Below are 21618 nucleotides of genomic sequence, written 5' to 3' on the forward strand. Positions count from 1 at the left end.
TTCACACGCCATTATTGTGACAATATTTCACACGATAACACAGAAAAACACAATTTGAAGAGCAAAAATAAGAGAACACATTAACATAGCACTGAAAATAATATGTAGTTAATTACAAGCGCAGCTGCGAAATACTTGTTGCAAATCTACATGCATGCCACAACTGTTTTACATTACAACAATGAAAGACTGCAACTACAAAGGAGATTCTCTCTACAATTACGCGCTAGCAATAAACAAAAGCTACACTAAATACACAAACTACAAGAAAAAATCAGAAGATTCCAGTGAGGTATCCTAGGCTAAGGGTCGACATATGAAACGTCCCCTTTGAACAATTTATACATATGAAACGTCCACTTAGAACAATTATACAAGCCTGTGCTTAACCTGACACACAATATTATTTAGCGCAACGCAATCTGACTTTCAATAACCCCTACAAAACAATGGCCCTGACTAACTTTAACCTATACCTTTTACAAGTCACTTACCTCACAAAAATCTTCGCTACTCAAGCTACTGCAAAACAGCGAGCGCCACTACTGCCAGCTAAATAAAAGATTCAAACTACTGAAGGTACTAACTACTGATAGGGATAGTTAGCAAATGAAAGATATTAATAGAGAACAAACAATGTATTTACCTTAATATTCATAATTGACATTCAGTCTTACAGATTATCAAAACTCCGCCATCTCTCTCCCCACGTCCACCACTGCTGGCGGCTCACCTCCAACTGCCCAGCGCTACGCGCTGTTCGCATCCAGCTATAGCAGTTCATGACAATAATGGCAGACAACAATGCAAACTAGCCACATACTGCACACAGCACAGCCAGTGATTTTCATACAGAGTGCTATGTAACGTTGCCAATAAAAAACATAAACAGCAAACTTACATAAAGAAAGCCTAAACAGCCTACTTACAAGGTATACTTGGAAAAGGCCGGGAGATACGGGAAGATTTCAATTAGATTACATCATGGTCAGACAGAGATTCCGAAATCAGATACTGGATTGTAAGTCGTACCCAGGAGCAGATATAGACTCAGATCACAATATAGTAGTGATGAAGAGCAGGCTGAAGTTCAAGACATAAGTCAGGGAGAATCAATACGCAAAGAAGTGGGATACGGAAGTACTAAGGAATGACGAGATACGTTTGACGTTCTCTAACGCTATAGATACAGCAATAAGGAATAGAGCAGTAGGCAGTACAGTTGAAGAGGAATGGACATCTCTAAAAAGGGCCATCACAGAAGTTGGGAAGGAAAACATAGGTACAAAGAAGGTATCTGCGAAGAAACCATGGGTAACAGAAGAAATACTTCAGTTGATTGATGAAAGGAGGAAGTGCAAACATGTTCCGGGAAAATCAGGAATACAGAAATACAAGTCGCTGAGGAATGAAATAAATAGGAAGTACAGGCAAACTAAGACGAAATGGCTGCAGGAAAAATGTGAAGACATCGAAAAAGATATGATTGTCGGAAGGACAGACTCGGCATACAGGAAAGTCGAAACAACCTTTGGTGACATCAAAAGCAACGGTTGTAACATTAAGTATGCAACGGGAATTCCACTGTTAAATGCAGAGGAGAGAGCAGATAGGTGGAAAGACTCGGCATACAGGAAAGTCGAAACAACCTTTGGTGACATCAAAAGCAACGGTTGTAACATTAAGTATGCAACGGGAATTCCACTGTTAAATGCAGAGGAGAGAGCAGATAGGTGGAAAGAATACATTGAAAGCCTCTATGAGGGTGAAGATTTGTCTGATGGGATAGAAGAAGAAACAGTAGTCGATTTAGAAGAGATAGGGGATCCAGTATTAGAATCGGAATTTAAAAGAGCTTTGGAGGACTTACGGTCAAATAAGGCAGAATTTCTAAAATCATTGGGGGAAGTGGCAACAAAACGACTATTCACGTTGGTGTGTAGAATATATGAGTCTGGCGATATACCATCTGACTTTCGGAAAAGCATCATCCACACAATTCCGAAGACGGCAAGAGCTGACAAGTGCGAGAATTATCGCACAATCAGCTTAACAGCTCATGCATCGAAGCTGCTTACAAGAATAATTGTAAGTAGACTGTATAGGTTTTTTTATTGGTAACGCAACATAGCGCTCTGTATGATAATCACTGGCTGTGCTGTGTGCAGTCTTTGGCTGGTTTGCATTGTTGTTGGCTATTGTAGTGTTGGGCAGCTGGATGTTAACAGTTACTTTTTTTTTGTATGAAAATCACTGGCAGTGCTGTGTGCAGTCTTTGGCTGGTTTGCATTGTTGTTGGCGGTTTTTTTTTTTAAAAAAAGTAACTGTTAACATCCAGCTGCCCAACACTACAATAGCCAACAACAATGCAAACCAGCCAAAGACTGCACACAGCACAGCCAGTGATTTTCATACAGAGCACTATGTGGCGTTACCAATAAAAAAACCTATACAGTCTACTTACATAATATACAGAAGAATGGAAAAGAAAATTGAGAATGCGCTAGGTGACGATCAGTTTGGCTTTAGGAAAAGTAAAGGGACGAGAGAGGCAATTCTGACGTTACGGCTAATAATGGAAGCAAGGCCAAAGAAAAATCAAGACACTTTCGTAGGATTTGTCGACCCGGAAAAAGCGTTCGACAATATAAAATGGTGCAAACTGTTCGAGATTCTGAAAAAAGTAGGGGTAAGCTATAGGAAGAGGTGGGTCATATACAATATGTACAACAACCAAGAGGGAATAATAAGGGTGGACGATCAAGAACGAAGTGCTCGTATTAAGAAGGGTGTAAGACAAGGCTGTAGCCTTTCGATCCTATTCTACAATCTGTACATCGAGGAAGCAATGATGGAAATAAAAGAAAGGTTCAGCAGTGGAATTAAAATACAAGGTGAAAGGATATCAATGATACGATTCGCTGATGACATTGCTATCCTGAGTGAAAGTGAAGAAGAATTAAATGACCTGGTGAACGGAATGAACAGTCTAATGAGTACACAGTATGGTTTGAGAGTAAATCGCAGAAAGACAAAGGTAATGAGAAGTAGTAGAAATGAGAACAGCGAGAAACTTAACATCAGGATTGATGGTCATGAAGTCAATGAAGTTAAAGAATTCTGCTACCTAGGCAGTAAAATAACCAATGACGGACGGAGCAAGGAGGACATCAAAAGCAGACTCGCTATGGCCAAAAAGGCATTTCTGGCCAAGAGAAGTCTACTAATATCAAATACCGGCCTTAATTTGAGGAAGAAATTTCTGAGGATGTACGTCTGGAGCACAGCATTGTATGGTAGTGAAACATGGACTGTGGGAAAACCGGAACAGAAGAGAATCGAAGCATTTGAGATGTGGCGCTATAGACGAATGTTGAAAATTAGGTGGACTAATAAGGTAAGGAATGAGGAGGTTCTACGCAGAATCGGAGAGGAAAAGGAATATGTGGAAAACACTGATAAGGAGAAGGGACAGGATGATAGGACATCTGCTAAGACATGAGGGAATGACTTCCATGGTACTAGAGGGAGCTGTAGAGGGCAAAAACTGTAGAGGAAGACTGGAATACGTCAAGCAAACAATTGAGGACGTAGGTTGCAAGTGCTACTCTGAGATGAAGAGGTTAGGACAGGAAAGGAATTAGTGGCGGGCCGCATCAAACCAGTCAGTAGACTGATGACCAAAAAAAAAAAAAAAAAGCGGGTTCGTCTATGCACGGGGAAGTCAGCGCTCGTGCAGTCGCACATTGCACCGGCATTCCATACATTTCTGTTTGGTTGGCAGTTAGGCGTACCCTCCGATGCTATCCGTAAAAATTCCATCGGCATCATGAACTATTACCTGGTGATTTAGTGAAGCGGAGAGAATTTGCGGTGTGGGCGTTTCAAAAGATGGCGGAAAATGACGATTGGTTGAGTAACGTGTTGTGATCCAACGAAACTCATTTCACGCTCCGAGGGTCTGTCAACGCCCACAACTGCAGAATCTGGGCTACCGAAAATCTTAGAACTCTCGTGGGAACTCCATTGCACGACGAGAAAGTCACGGTATGTGTTGGATTTACCGCATCTACCTTTATCGGGCCTCTTTTCTTAGAGGAAATGCGTGATTCTGGTGTTGTAGCTCATACTGTGACGGGTAAGAGGTACGCCGATATGTTACAGAATCGCATCATCCCCAGCCTGGCTGATAGACACCTGCTGGAACGTACAATGTTTATGCAGGATGGCGCTCCACCCCGTATTGCTAGACGCGTGAAATATTTGCGCTCGTCGTTTGGTGATGATCGTGTGCTCAGCCGCCACTTTCGTCATGCTTGGTCTCCCAGGTCCCCAGACCTCAGTCCGTGCGATTATTGGTTTTCGGGTTACCTGAAGTCGCAAATGTATCGTGATCGACCGACACCTCTAGGGATGCTGAAAGACAACATCCGACGCCAATGCCTCACCGGACATGCTTTCCAGTGCTGTTCACAACATTATTCTTCGACTACTGCTATTGTTGAGGAATGATGGTGGACATATTGAACATTTCCTGTAAAGAACATCTTCTTTGCGTAGTCTTACTTTGTTATGCTAATTATTTGCTATCCTGATCAGATGAAGCGCCATCTGTCGGACATTTTTTGAACTTTTGTATTTTTTAGGTTCTAATAAAACCCCATGTCCTTCCAAGCAAGTGTGTCAATTTGTACCTTTGTATCTACATTATTCCGTGATTTATTCAGTTTTCAAATTTATACTGACTTTTTGATCACCCGGTACATTGAGGCGCCAAAGAAACTGGTATAGGCATGCGTATTCAGATACAATGTAAACATGCAGAATACGGTGCTGCGGTCGCAAGACCTATATAAGACAAGAAGAGTGCGGCACAGTTGTTAGATCGGTTACTGCTACTACAATGTCAGGTTATCAAGACTTACGTGAGTTATAGTCGGCGCACTAGCGATCGGACACAGCATCTCCGAGGTAGCGATGAAATGAAAAGGGGAGTTTCCCGTGCAACCACTTCGCGAGTGCACCGTAAAAATCAAGAATCCGGCAAAACATCAAATCTCCGACATCGCTGTGGCCGGAAAAAGATCCTGCAAGAACGTTACCAAGGACGACTGAAGAGAATCATTTAGCGTGACACAAGTGCAACCCTTCCGCAAATTGCTGCAGATTTCAATGGGCTATCAACAAGTGTCTGCGAGTGAAGCACTAACGAAACATCATCGATATGGGATTTCGGAGCCGAAGGCCCACATGTGTACCCTTGCTGATTGCACGACACAAAGCCTTACGCCTCACCTGGGCCCGTCAACATCGGCATTGGCTGTTGATGACTGGAAACATGTAGCCTTGTCGGACGAGTCTCGTTTCAAATTGTATCGAGAGTATGAACGTCTATGGGTATGCAGACAACCTCATGAATCCATGGACTCTGCATGTCAGCAGGGGACTGTTGAAATTGGTACAGGCTCTGTCATGGTGTGGGGCGTGTGCAGTTGGAGTGATATGGGACCCCTGATATGCCTAGATACGACTGTTACAGGTGACACGTACGTAAACATCCTGTCTGATCACCTGCATTCGTTCATGTCCATTGTGCATTCCGACGGACTTGAGCAACTACAGCAGGACAGTGCGACATCCCAGACGTCCAGAATTGCTACAAAGTGGCTCCAGGCACACTCTCCTGAGTTTAAAGACTTCTGCTAGCCACCAACCCCCCAGACATGAACCTGATTGAACATATCTGGGATGCCTTGCAACGTACTGTTCAGAAGAGATCTCTACCGCTGCGCGCTCTTACGGATTTATGGACAGCCCTGCTGGATTAATGGTGTCACTTCCAGCACTACTTCAGACATTAGTCGAGTCTGTGCCACGTCGTTTTGCGGCACTCTGAATGCCCCCTGGGACCCTACACGATATTAGGTAGGTGTAGCAGTTTCCTTCGCTCTGCAGTGAATATGCGAAGGTACTTTGCATAATAAAACTGAAAGCGCACAGTCGCTTTTTTTAAAAAAATGAATCAATTATTTAGTGAATGGAAGCATTTGAAGCATCGTCCTACGGAATAATTATGAAAATTAAATTGGTAGATCCATTTACGGTGACACGCTACTGAACGAAATTGGGGGAAAAGGAAGTTTGTGGCACGACCTAACTAAAGGAAGGGATGCATCGTGCACGAACTTCACATTTGAAACATGACTCTCTCCACTGAGAAAAATATTAGCAGGAGTAGCTTTTCAGAGCGCAGGCAGAAATGATTGAAAGGAACAGCATTATATCCATACTCACGTTCGCACAGTCCTAGTCTGCAGGCGAGTGTTTAGAGTAGCAGTGCTAACAAGACCACCGTGCCATCTTCCCCTCACTGATCTGATTCACATTGACAGGTGTGAAATGCACGACTAACATATCAACGTGTGTAAACAGAAAAGCGCAACTCTTCACCGTTTTCGAGAAAATTGAGTTCGAACACTTTATGCTTGCTACCAAGCTTTCATTTAGGGAACCCGCAGTTGAACGAGTATGCGGTTACTTTCGCAACTGCGAGTCGAACTGTGAGTCGAAGGTTTCTTTCTTAATTCCCACGTTATTCTGCTAACGTGCAGTACGAAATTTATCCCTCCCAACTGTACTCAAGTGATACACCCTTGTGGCGTTTATTTGTACATGCTGCCGAAGAATCTCATAAAACGACTAAAAAATTGCGTGTACTTCATCGACCACAGTAGACAGATTGTTTCTAGAGAAGATTTCATAAAAATTTAATGAATCGCACACCAGCAGTCGCCTGTACCAATATTCTTTAAACTCAGGAGAGTGTTCCTGGAGCCACTTTGTAGCAATTCTGGACGTCTGGGATGTCGCACTGTCCTGCTGTAGTTGCTCAAGTCAGTCGGAGTGCACAATGGACATGAACGAATGCAGGTGATCAGACAGTATGTTTACGTACACCAGTAGTCGCCTGCACCAATATTCGGTTATGTGCTTCGATATGCGTGATACGCCAGTAAATTGTGTTGTGATCGAGAACTGATTATGAATGTAAAGCAAGTTTGTTTTGCAATATACACGATCCAAACTCATGCACATGCAATGATTCGGCGTTCACCGCGCGACAACATTTATTGTTTTGCGTGTTTCTACGATCAGTTCAAATGGCTCTGAGCACTATGGGACTTAACATCTGTGGTCATCAGTCCCCTAGAACTTAGAACTAATTAAACCTAACTAACCTAAGGACATTACACTCATCCATGCCCGACGCAGGATTCGAACCTGCGACAGTAGCAGTCACGTGGTTCCGGCCTGAAGCGCCTAGAACCGCTCGGCCACAACGGCCGGCTTTGAAGCCATAGTTGTACCCTAGACACCCTTTCAATATTAATCAAATCAGTGAGGGGAAGTTTGTGCGGTGTCCTTGTACGGTGAGGCTGACAGTGGTGGGAGCACGATTCGATTCCTTATCGTGTAAATTATGACACTCTCAAAGTTGAAAGAGCTGGTTGCATGACACATGTTATTCTGAAATTTTAGGACGAATGCTTTACAGACCACGCAATCAACTTCAACATCTTTGATATGGAATTATTACAGAATGAATGAATTAAAGATTGTCAAGATCTTCCATGGAAATAAATATTTACACTGGCTCAAAATTCAGTTCCTTTAAACGAACTTGGATAATTTCGAAATAACATACCTGCCAGTCCAGTTGGACAACTTCACTGCAAAATCAGCTGATAGCTGCAGTTGCATAGGTAATCTACAATGCAACGCGATTACGTAATTTTTTATGATGACAGCTGATGCAAATATTCCCTGGGCTAACTGAATTTAGTATGCCTGAAGCACACAGCTCAATAATTTTGGTAGAACATTCTTAATACGAGAAAAGGTACTGTGATACTGTAACTTTGGAAGTACACGACAATGCATAGAAGTCGTAGCACAGTAGCACTTATCTTGAGAAAGTTACTTTTAGGTAAATTATGTAGAGCAGAAAAATAAAAGGTTCAAAGCACTGAAAACCCCTGTGAAAAATCTTCTGTTGAAACGACTCTGTAATACTACATACCAAGAATTCATACACAACACGTTGGAGAGATTGGTTGGTGGCAATAAGTGTCCAGAAATGCTCTATTTACGCGCGAAATCGCGAAGTTGTCGTTAGAAAGGCGTAGCAGCCATAACCTTTACAATTATTGTTGCCCTATCGTATTCCAGTGACTACAATAGTTACTTATCAATATTATAAGCGTAAGAACTGATAAATTTGAGTATATTAGTTTATATTTGAGAAATAACAGAAATAACACAAAAGTAACAGTGTGCTGGGGTATTACATGATATACTAAGCATTAATATTATAAGATATTATATTTTTATTTTTCTTGCTTTTAAAATCGTAGGCATCTGTTGCACGATAAAAATAAAGTGGTGGTAATGAAAAGTCATATATGGACTCGAGTCGGGGCTGGGAATGGAGGCAGCAGTGACAAACTGACTCCCACTTCCCGCCCCCTGAACCAAACTCTGGGTACGGACCTGCACCAGCTTTCAGCGTTTAAGTGGGGAGCTGGGTTTTGCTGTTCAGAGTCGCTGTTAGACCGCATCACCGCACTATGCTACAGATAATGAAACTGAACGTAACTGTAGCTACAATTTAAGTGAGATCTGTAGTTTCAGACCTAGCGAAATACGGAAAACGATGTGATGACATCCATCCTTACCAGAAACCGCTAGTTTCAGCACTAATATATTCTTTTATGAAAATGCCTGTTGTGTTTGTAAGTCATCCTTCGTTTTTTATTTCCTTTTATAGTTTAGACGCACACGGGAATTTTCCTTCTCACTTATGGACAAGGGTGTGTAATACGTAAGTAGGCTGAATTATAACATTGACTTTGAAAACGTTATAACACAACGGCGTATGTGTAGTTCTAAATATTGATGTTAACACACCAAATGTGCATTCCATAGATTTTTGTCCGCTTGACAACCTGCCGTTGAATGTTCTTAGTCGTTTACTGTCTAATTTTCTGAGAGCGCGTTCTTTACAAATGTGCGAAGGGCGAATCGCCTCATCTGGAGCTGAATCAGTATTTTCGTGACGTTTTAACGCTTGCTAAACAAACTTACTAAACAAACGGAGAACGGAGAGCACGGATTAGCCGAATGTAAGGGAGGGATGCAGTATTTCGCTTCTACTGTTCAATCTGTACGTTGGAGAGAATATCAATGATAAGAGTCGCTGGTAACGTTGCTATCGTCAGCGAAAGTGAAGAAGAATAATTACAGGACTTGTTAAATTGAATGAACAGTCTAATGAGCACACAGAATCGATTGAGAATAAATCGATGAAAGGCGAAAGTAATGAGGACTAGACGGAATGAGATTAGTGATAAACTTTATATCTAAATTGGTAACCACGAAGTAGAAAACTGCAGAAATTTTGTTGCCTTCTGAGCAAAATAACACATGACGGACGCAGCAGGGAGGATATAAAAACCAGATTAGCTCAGGCCGGGACGGAAATTCCTAGCGAAAAGTAGGCCATAATTTTAGGAAGAAATTTCTCCGAACGTAGAAGTAAATGTGGTGCACAGCATTATATGATAGAGAATCATGGACTGTGGTAATACCAGAAAAGAAGAGAATAGAATCGCTTTAGATGTAGTGTTATAGGAGGCTGTTGAAAATTAAGTGGACTGATGAAGTAAGAATGGGGAGTTTCTTTGCATAAGCGGTGAGGAGAGGAACATAAGAAAACACTGAGAAGAAGAAGCAGGATAACAGGCGAGGGAAGACGAGCATATGGGAGACATCGGCAAGAAGAGCAACTCAAGAAACGACATACATGGTAGTTGGGAAAGCTGTGGAGGGTTAAAGCCGCAGAGGAAGAAAGAAACTGGAACAAATCCAACAAATAATTGACGACGCTAGGTCAGGTGCTATTCTGAGATGTAGAGGTTGCCACGGGACATGAATTCTTGAAGAGCCGCATCAAACCATTCTTGCGACGATACGCGCTGCTCTTCTAACGTCGAGCAACACTTAACGTATTGGTAGAACGAGGCACCGGTAAGCCAGCTGTCTTCTTCCCACTTGGCGTATTACGCTTCCTCAGGATTCTTCCATTAAATCTCATCACGATTAGTTTTATGTTGTCGCTCCACTTGATATCGCTCCTTACATATATTTACAGAAATTTAATGGGTGTGAATGTTTTCTGTGACTGTTCAGTGACCGGGTAATCACACAATGAAAGGTCTTTCCGCCTGCATATACACAATACGTCACACATATTACGTTAAGGGTTACTTTATAATTCCTCCATCAGTCTGACTTGCAAATTATGGTGAAACGTATCCATGTGTGCCGTTCCGTTAGTTCTGATGAGCGGACTTCAGCTTTCGGAAATACTGATCGGCACCTCTAATTGTCGATGTCTCAGTGCTTTATCTGGAGAGAAAAAAAGAGCAAAATGCTTCATTAGAGAGCCACAGTGGAAGTTTAACATTCGGATATTCTGATTCTTGAGTCCATATTTCACGATTCACACACCTATGAGCGTATTTTGCGTACAGGTTGTGGTGTCACCGCCAGACACCACACTTGCTAGGTGGTAGCTTTTAAATCGGCCGCGGTCCGCTAGTATACGACGGACCCGCGTGTCGCCACTGTCAGTGATGGCAGACCGAGCGCCGCCACACGGCAGGTCTAGAGAGACGTACTTGCACTCGTCCCAGTTGTACAGCCGACTTTGCAAGGAACGGTTCACTGACAACTACGCTCTCATTTGCCGAGACGATAGTTAGCATAGCCTTCAGCTACATTTGCTACGACCTAGCAAGGCGCCGTATTCAATTGATATTGAGATTCTATTAATGTATCATCAAGAGCGATGTTCTACAAATGTGGATTAAAGTTAAGTATTCCAGAAGCTACGTACTTTTCTTTATAGCATTCATTACGTATCCTGTTTCAGACCTCACGCCAGCCTGCGTTGAGTTTAAGCGCGTGCCTTTCGGCTTCCTCTCATTGTGTCTAGGCTGTCTTGTCTAGACACAACACAGGTTCTCCTATAATCGTGTTTATTATGCATCCATGCTATGTTTCTTGTCTCGCGCTAAATTCCTGTGTTCCCTTTCCTACTCCTAACCTTGGCTGCTAGAGAGAGAGTGCGTCAGTGCCTGTGTGTGATGCCCCCAAGAGCTTTGGTTCCCGGGCATTGGTTCTTTGAATGGTAGCGGCAGTTTAGCCAACTTTTGCATCGAGTTTAAACAAAGCTATTCTGGGTCAAAGGGACATTAGTGGACACTGGCCAGCAGCTATTGTACAGCTTGGTACAGGTAGCTGTGGCATATTTTCTCTGACTCTTTCGGCTGCTGTCTCTGGAATTCGGCTCAGCGCCGTGGAGCAGATATGTTCGCTGGGGCTTCGGTAAGTGAGGATATCCTATCCGGTAATCTTTAGCAGTCTAAGTCAGAAAGAGTTGAAATGTGTAAGACTTGGTTTAGTTTGACGTCATAATGCGCTTCACTCAGGTGTAACCATCGCAAAGCGAATGTGTAATTATTTCCGTTAGGGAGTTGTATCAACTTTGTTAATATTTAATTTCTTTGTCTTTGATTCTCTGTCCTAACGCTGCTTGGCGATGAGAGAACGTTTCAGCCAACCCAGGTCCAGACTCAGTCGGTCTGTATCTCTTATGTGCGACTGCATCGTGTATTTTATGTATATTCGTGTTAGTAACGTTTTTATGTTCTTCGCTTTTATGTCATTTCGTGAGTTTAGTGTTCTTATAGCGTGCGCGATGGTGACAGCAACCAAGTGTTTCTTGTACTCTGTACGAAACCTTCATCTCTGCTAATTCATCTTTTCTTACTGTGACTATTTTAATAATCTACTGTGCGAGTGTGATTTTATTTAATACGAGTACCTTTCGCGATTTCTACGGTTTCCATTGTGTTTCATATCTGAGTCAGATCACTTGGGTTCTCCCCATGTGGTGAGACCTCGACCAGATTTAAGCATTTATTCAAGTTCGTTATTCAGTTCAAATTCCATATCGTGTACCAGTTTACATTTAGCAGAGGTTGAAAATGCCGCTTCAGTTGTAAATGACTTTATTTTCACACGACCGGTTTCGGACTGTTATAAGCCCATCCTCAGGTGTCGTAGCTGTGCTGTGGTCCCCGAGCGCCGCGTGTACCAGGCACGGTGTGCTGCCTGTGAGCGCAGTCCCAAACCGGTCGCGTGAAAATAAAGTAATTTACAACTGAAGCGGTATTTTCAGCCTCTGTTATAATGGTCAGTTGCGGATGTTCTGCCAACAGGATTGTTTGTAGTTTACAAGTAGTCGAAATGTTTATGTATTTTTCGTATCTCCGAAGCTGGGAATTTCTATGCAAGTTAATGATCGTGATAGTTACTATATGGCCCAATGGGTGTACGTTTAGTGCACGGAATTGTCCTTTTGAATTCTGTTGTTCTTTCTGTGTGGACGTTTAGTACGAATGTGCGTGTGGGTGTGTTTTGACGAATCCCTCCTTGCACTTATGCTATATTTTCCCCACGTGTTGAGGTACGATTTATGAAGTGCGTAGTGTATTGTGTAACGAGTATAAAGCACCAGCATTCCCTTGCGATTATGATGGTAATTTGATATTGTTTGTATAACTTAATCGATAAATAAATGTTACATGGTTTCTTATCCTAATGTTAGTTCGTCGACTTTATCCAACTTTCCAGTCTGGCATCTTGAAAGCTAGCAGATTATCCGTCCCTCAATAACTGATTGATTTTTTAACATTTTATTCTGTGTGTTGAGACTAGAGTCTTTACTCTAAATTTGAGAAAGTATCAGTCATAGAGATAACTTTCCAACAGTTCAGTTTAATTTCAAATGAATTAATGATTCATCGACTTGTAAATTAACTTGATTGTGATTTACTCAGAGCAGACGAGCACCAAGCTCTTTTCCATCTTGACCACTGAGTAGAATGTGTGAAGTGAAATCTGACTACGAATCATTCAAAGAATATGGCTTTAATTCCCTGTAAATTACATTCAGAAGTACCGGGATGGTGGTATAGGTAGAAACTGGCACTGGACGTTTTTCACAGTACTGCAATATCTAGATCTACATGACTACCCTTCCTCAACACGCAAGCGTTTCGCGAACGGTTCATAGACCACTTTCAGAGTCTCTAACAGCACGTGTAAGAAGTGAAAACTTAAATATTTCCGTCCGGGCTCTAACTTTTCTTATTTAATTATGGTAATCATTCTTCCCTACGTAGGTGACTGTTAGCAAAATATTTTCGTACTGGACGAGAAGATAAGTGAAATTCCGCAAAAAAATCTCTCTGATACGTAAAAATATTGCCACCCGAACTCACTTATCGTATCCACGATACCCTCTCATCTTCTTCATGATAATAAAGAACGAGCTGCCTATTTGAACTTTTTCCATGTCCTCCGTCAGTCCTATCCGCTAAGGATCCCAAATTACGTAGCATACGTCCGGAAGAGGACGGACAACGATAGCTTAGGCAGTCGCTAATTATCTTATTTACGGCATTATCTGTGTGTTCTGCCAGTAATGCGCAGACTACGGTTCGCCTTCTGAACATCTTCTCTAAATGGCTCCAATTTAAGTTGCTCATAATTGTAATCCGTAGGTATTTAACAAGTTTGTTTGCGTGCAGCAAGGACGGAAACATTCGTTTTGTAAATTATAACCGCCTTTACTTGCTGCAATGTATTTTATTTCTCCAAGATCCGTTCCGTCTTTTACTTTAAGACATCTTCAATGCAATCTAGAATGATACAGTTTTGTTTTGAGATGCGAGATTTATAGATTATAAAACAGTCCGGGTCTTGCCAGCTAAAAACACGAATACTGTAAATAATCACTTTTTTACGTAAAAAACATGAAGTGAACTGTTTCATAATCTATAAATCCCGCATATGGAAACAAAACTCTATCCTTCTAGATTCCACTGAAGATGCCTTAAAGTAAAAGATGAAACGCGTCCGAAAGAAATAAAATACGTCACAGTTTTTACTTACGAAACGAATCTTTTCCAGGTATTTAGTTGAATCGACAGCCTTTAAAGTTGTTTGATTTACGTGAGGATATGGGTTTTCTTCTTAGTAGCCATGTGGAGGACCTCACACTTTTTATTGTTTAGAATTGTCACTTTATGAATTACGCAGATAGAAGGGTGGAGAAAAATATGCAAGCTACAAAAACATAACACGTTACCTTGCCTAATACGGCAGAGAGAAAACGTTGGCATTAAAACAACTTCCATTCGTCTCGGAACACACAAATACAGACCTTGTGTGGTTTTGAAGGGATTTTATTCGACTCTCCCTACAAAATAGTGACAAATGCGGGTAACGATGATGCAGATGGATCGCGATCAAGAAACCTTCTTTCAAAAGAAGACCACAAAGGCTTAATAACGTTAAGATCTGGTGACAGGGGAGTGCGACAATTCTTCCTCGTGCTCAGAGACTCAGTCGTGGATAACGACAGCTGTGTGACGAGGGACCCTGTGGTCTTGGAACACAACATCACCATTGGGGAACAAATATTGTACCATGGGACGGATGTGAACAGCCAGAAAGTAGTCCTTGACAATAATGGGACCTTGCAGAGTACCCACGGAGCCCACGATGTGCCTGCCCAGACCGTCACCAAAAACAACCGTGTTTCACTCTTTGGACGTAGACTCGGACAGAAGTTGGAAGCAGTATGCAACAGGACTCATCCGACCAAATGACTTTCTTCCATTCCTCCACAGTCCATTTTTATGGCTTCGGCACCGCGTGTTCCTGTTACGAGCATTTTCATCACTGATGAGTGGTTTTGGAATTGCAGTTCGACCTGGAATTCGTACCTCATGGAGATGTTGTTTTGGTGCTAACTGAATTCTCGAGTGGGACATTAGTTGTGTAGGGACTTCTACAACTATTGTCCTCTAATTTTTCGTCACTGGCCTGTTTAATGATGGTCCGTCACGTTCACCCAACAAACACTTTGTGGTCCCTGTATGCGATGTAAATCTTCCATGTGTTGCCTCTTGAAACACCAAACCCTTTGGCTACATTTATTATGCGAGCACCAACTATTTCCTCACGTTCGACTTCACTTAGCTCCGACGTAGGAGACTCACAACTACAAAGCATATTGTTCTGAACACGGATGACGCTTGCAACGTACACTACTGTCCATTAAAATTGCTACACCACTAAGATGACGTGCTAGCGACGCGAAACTTAACCGACAGGAAGAAGATTCTGTGATATGCAAATGATTAGCTTTTCAGAGCATTCACACAAGGTTGGCGCCGGTTGTGACACCTACAACGTGCTGACATGAGGAAAGTTTCCAACCGATTTCTCATACACAAACAGCAGTTGACTGGCGTTGCCTGGTGAAACGTTGTTGTGATGCCTCGTGTAAGGAGGAGAAATGCGTACCATCACGTTTCCCACTTTGATAAAGGTCGGATTGTAGCCTATCGCGATTGCGGTTTTTCGTATCGCGACATTGCTGCTCGCGTTGGTCGAGATCCAATGACTGTTAGCAGAATATGGAATCGGCGAGTTCAGGAGGGTAATACGGAACGCCGTGCTGGATCCCAACGGCCTCGTATCACTAGCAGTCGAGATGACAGGCATCTTATCTGCATGGCTGTAACGGATCGTGCAGCCACGTCTCGATCCCTGAGTCAACAGATGGGGACGTTTGCAAGACAACAACCATGTGCACGAACAGTTCGACGACGTTTGCAGCAGCATGGACTATCAGCTCGGAGACCGTGGCTGCGGTTACCCTTGACGCTGCATCACAGAAAGGAGCGCCTGCGATGGTGTACTCAACGACGAACGTGGGTGCAAGAATGGCAAAACGTCATTTTTTCGGATGAATCGAGGTTCTGTTTACAGCATCATGATGGTCGCATCCGTGTTTGGCGACATCGCACATTGGAAACGTGTCATTGTCATACTGGCGTATCACCCGGCGTGATGGTATGGTGTGCCATTGGTAACACACCTCGGTCACCTCTTGTTCGCATTGACGGCACTTCGAACAGTGGACGTTACATTTGAGATGTGTTAGGATCCGTGGCTCTACCCTTCATTCGATCCCTGCGAAACCCTACATTTCTGCAGGATAATGCACGATCGCATGTTGCAGGTGCTGTACGGGCCTTTCTGTATACAGAAAATGTTCGACTGCTGCGCTGGCGAGCACATTCTTCAGATGTCTCACCAACTGATAACGTCTGGTCAATGGTGGCCGAGCAACTGGCTCGTCACAATACACCAGTCACTACTCTTGATGAACTGTGGTATCGTGTTGAAGCTGCATGGGCAGCTGTACCTGTACACGCCATCCTAGCTCTGTTTGACTCAATGCCCAGGCCTATCAAGGCCCTTATTACGGCCAGAGGTGGTTGTTCTGGGTACTGATTTCTCAGGACCTATGCACCTAATCTGCGTGAAAAGTAATCAGATGTCAGTTCTAGTATAATATATTTGTCCAATGAATATCCGTTTATCATCTGCATTTCTTGGTGGTGTAGGAATTTTAATGACCAGTAGTGTATTAATGGCATTGATTAGGTGCCGTTCGTGATCAAATACAACTGCGCGAAGCTCAGGACTGGCTAGCATCTGCATTTATTTTGAAGCACGAACTTCTCGCTGTGTTTTCATATTTTTATCCAATCCCTGAATGTTATTTAAGTTATTTTGCGATTTGTTCTGACATTCTGATGACTTCGCTAGACGCTAAACGATAGCATCATCTGGAGTCGAAGAAGCTTCGTCAGAGAGTCTCCTAAATCATTTATATAGTTTAAAAGCAGCAGAGAGCTTTTAACTTTTGGCTGCAGATGAAGTTCTGGGGTGCAGTAACAGAATGTACGTTGCCAGCTATTGTTCGGCTCTGCGGGACGTTCCTCCTGCAGAGAGGCGAGAGAAAGTGTTCCTCGCGGCAGCATTTCGGCGCGAGTTGCGGACGGTTGGCCCGTTTCCAGGATCTGCGCTGCTCCGCGACTCTCGCATTGTGCTGCGCGCGTCTCCCCAACGGTCGCTCGCGGTCCACGTCTTTGTCGCACCCCCCGCCCTGCCTGCTCCCCAGGAGGGGACACCCAAAGACGCCGGCAGCGGCGGCAGCGGCGGCGGCCGGTATCCTGCGCGGACATCTGTCACCGCGTGCATAATGCCTGCAGCCGCGTCTCCGCCGCTGTGGGAACTCGGCAGCCGCGCGTCTTGGGCGGGATGCGCTGCTGCGGAACGGGAACTGGTTCCGCCGAAACTCTCCGGCAGAGTGCAGCGGAGGTGACGGGAGCAGAACCTTCTCCCACAACGGTCACGACACGGCGACCCCGCGCGACTCGGCGACCGGTTGCAGGTGGCCGGGCACACCTCGGGGCAGCTGACTGTCTGCACTCTGCTCCGCAGCGGCTCGCTCCCTTTGTGTACACAGAGCACTTGCTCTGCGCGGGGTCTCTATCCAGTCCTCGACGAGCAAGGTTCGGCTGCATCTCTGAGCTCTGTTTTGCTTTAACAACACCCGCATAACGTATCTTCCACATTACGTTTCGCAGAGACTCCATCGTCATTCCCTATACACCAGTTCCTGCGTTACTACCCGAAGACGGTATTTTGTGCCTTTAGAAGCGATTGCAATTGAAGCAATAAGTACCGGGTGACCAAAAGTCAGTATAAATTTGAAAACTGTATAAATCACGAAAACTAAATGCTGCTTTATTTACCATTAGAACAGTATCTGAAATAAGTGACAGTTCAACACGGAAAGTAGTCTACTTCGCATATTTTCATATGCTTATGTCGTATGGTATTATTTTTTGGGGTAATTCTTCTGATTCGAAAAGGGTATTTTTGGTTCAAAAAAGGGCTGTTCGAGCTATATGTGGTGTAAGTTTGAGAACCTCTTGTCGACCCCTATTCAATAGTCTGTGAATTCTGACATTGCTCTCACAGTATATATTTTATTTAATGTCGTTTGTTGTTAGCAATATTAGCCTATTCCCAACAGTTAGCAGCTTTCACTCAGTTAATACTAGGCAGAAATCAAATCTGTATGTGGAATGCACTTCCTTTTGTGCAGAAAGGAGTGCAGTATTCGGCTGTATCCATTTTCAATAAGCTACCACAAGAACTCGAAAATCTTAGCAGTAGCCCAAAGTCTTTTAAATCTAAACTGAAGAGTTTCCTCATGGCTCACTCCTTCTATTCTGTCGAGGAGCTCCTGGAAGAGCTAAAAAAATTAAGCAAATTCCAGTGTTACATTGTTGAAATGAAATGGCTCGGAGCACTATGCGACTTAACTTCTGAGGTCATCAGTCGCCTAGAACATAGAACTAATTAAACCTAACTGACCTAAGGACATCACACACATCCATGCCCGATGCAGGATTCTAACCTGCGACCGTAACGGTCGCTCGGTTCCAGACTGTAGCGCCTAGAACCGCACGGCCAATCCGGCCGGCTGTTACATTGTTGATTTTCTTTATTTAAACTTACGACTTCTCGTCTGAATATGTTTTTATATTTCATTTTATCTGTTTCTACTATCGTGTTATACTTTCATGTATTGACTCGTTCCATCACCATAGAGATTTCTCCTTAATTAGGTCCCACGGAACAATAATAAATAAATAAATAAATAAAAAGTTGACGCACATGCTTGGAATGACACGGGTTTTTATTAGAACCAAAAATATACAAAAGTTCAAAAAATTTCCGACAGATGGCGCTTCATCCGATCAGAATAGCAATAATTAGCATAACAAAGTAAGACAAAGCAAATAATGATGTTCTTCACAGGAAATGCTCAATATGTCCACCATCATTCTTCAACAATAGCTGTAGTCGAGGAATAATGTTGTGTACAGCACTGTAAAGCCTGTCCGGAGATATGGTGAGGCATTGGCGTCGCATGTTGTGTTTCAGCATCCCTAGAGATGTCGGTCGATCACGATACATTTGCGACTTCAGGTAACCCCAAAGCCAATAATCGCACGGGCTGAGGTCTGGGGACCTGGGAGGCCAAGCATGACGAAAGTGGCGGCCGAGCACACGATCATCACCAAATGACGCGTGCAAGAGATCTTTCACGCGCCTAGCGATATGGGGTGGAGCGCCATCCTGCATAAACATCTTACGTTCCAGCAGGTGTTTATCAGCCAGGCTAGGGATGATGCGATTCTGTAACTTATCGGCGTACCTCTCACCCGTCACAGTATGAGTTAAAACACCAGAATCACGCATTTCCTCTAAGAAAAAAGGCCCGATAACGGTAGACGTAAATCCAACCCATACCGTGACTTTCTCGTCGTGCAATGGAGTTTCCACGACAGTTCTAGGATTTTCGATAGCCCAGATTCTGCAGTTGTGGGCGTTGAGACCCTCGGAGCGTGAAATGAGTTTCGTCGGTCCACAACACGTTACTCAACCAATCGTCATCTTCCGCCATCTTTTGAAACGCCCACACCGGAAATGCCCTCCGCTTCACTAAATCGATGGATTTTGTACGGATAGCATCGGAGGGTACGCCTCAGTGCCAACCAAACAGTAGTGTATAGAATGCTGGTGCGACGTGCGACTGCACGAGCGCTGGCTTCCCCGTGCATAGACGAACCCGCTACAGTCTCCATTTCTTACTGAACTGTCTCACCAGCATTACGCCTTGTGCTCGGTCGGCCACTACGGGGTCTATCGTCTAAACAACCCGTGGCTTCGAACTTCTAAATCATTCTCGCCACAGCTGCATTTGTCAACGGACCTTTACCCGTTCGAATCCCCTTCCTATGGCGATAGGATCGTAACGCTCATCTAGCACATTCCCCGTTCTGATAATACAGCTTCACTAAAAGCGACTTTTCAGGTAACGTCAACTTGCTGCGACTGCTGGCGCATCTGACTCTCTCTCTCATTACAGCTCCTTTTATACACTATTGTCATGTGCAGTCACTGATGTTTTGCTGTCGGACATTTTGTGAACTTCTTTTTGGTTCGAATAAAACCCCATGTCATTCCAAGCATGTGTGTCAATTTTTACCTCTCTAACTACATTATTTCGTGGTTTATTAAGTTTTCAAATTTATACCTACTTTTTGATCACCCGGTACATGCACTGAAGCACAAAAGAAACTGGTATAGGCATGCGTATTTAAATACAGAGATATGTAAACAGGCAGAATACGGTGCTGCGGTCGGCAAGACCTGTATAAGACCACAAGTGTCTGGCGGAGTTCTTAGATCGGTTATTGCTGGTAAACTGGCAGGTTATCAAGATTTAAGTGAGTTTGAACGTAGCATTATAGTCGGCGTACGAGCGCTGGGACACAGCATCTCCGAGGTAGCGATGAAGTTGGGATTTTCCTGTACGACCATTTCACGAGTATACCGTGAATATCAGGAATCCGGTAAAACATCAAACCTCCGACATTGCTGTGGTCGGAAAAAGATCCTGCAAGAAAGGGACTAACGAAGACGTGACATAGGTGCAAGCAGATTGCTGCAGATTTGAGTGCTGGGCCATCAACAAGTATCAGCGTGCAAACCATTCAACGAAACGTCGTCGATATGGGCTTTCGTCGCCGAAGGTCCACTCGTGTACCCTTGATGACTGCACATACAAAGCTTTACACCTCGCCTGTGCCCGTCAACACCTACATTGGTGTGTTGATGGCTGGAAACATGTGCCTGGTCGGACGAGTCTCGTTTCAAATTGTATCCAGCGGATGGACGTGTACGGATATGGAGACAAACTCATGAATCCATGGGCCCTGTATGTTAGGAGGGGACTGTTGAAGTTGGTGGAGGCTCTGTAACGGTGTGGGGCGTTTGGAGTTGGAGTTATATGGGACTCCTGATACGTCTAAATACGACTCGGACAGGTGACACGTACGTAACCATCCTTTCTGAACATCTGCCTCCATTCATGGTCATTCCGGTGGACTTGAGCAACTACAGCAGGACAATGCGACCCCCCCCCCCCCCCATAGAATTGCTACAGAGTGGCTCCAGGAACATTCTTCTGAATTTAAACCCTTCCGCTGGCCACTACACTGCCAAGACATCAGTATTATTGAGCATATCAGGGATGCCTTGTAATCTGTTGCTCAGAAGAGATCTGTACCCCCTCGTACTCTTACTGATTTAAGGACACTCCTGCAGGATTCATGATGTCAGCTGCCTCCAGCACCACTTGAAACATTGAATGAGGGGTAGATTTTCTCGAGATTTCATACTGAACTCATAGCCTGGGTTGTTACCATATAACAAATCCACGGGCCATCTCTGTCTGTCAATCTGAGAGAAATTTGAAATTTAGCTAAGACAAAACTTGCGGGATCTCACCCCACAAAAGGGGGCAAACGCAGCGCAGTGCGTGTCTTTGCTTCATTTGAGGAAACAAGCATGAAAATCGATATTTGCATGATAAAATCTATTGAAATAACCCTTTGTAATATTTTTGTGTTGTACCCAAATGTCTCGTAAATTGAAACTTCCTGGCAGATTAAAACTGTGTGCCCGAAAGGTCCCGAGTTCGAGTCT

The sequence above is a fragment of the Schistocerca cancellata genome, chromosome 8, assembly GCF_023864275.1.
Source record: "Schistocerca cancellata isolate TAMUIC-IGC-003103 chromosome 8, iqSchCanc2.1, whole genome shotgun sequence".
Lineage (NCBI taxonomy): Eukaryota > Metazoa > Arthropoda > Insecta > Orthoptera > Acrididae > Schistocerca > Schistocerca cancellata.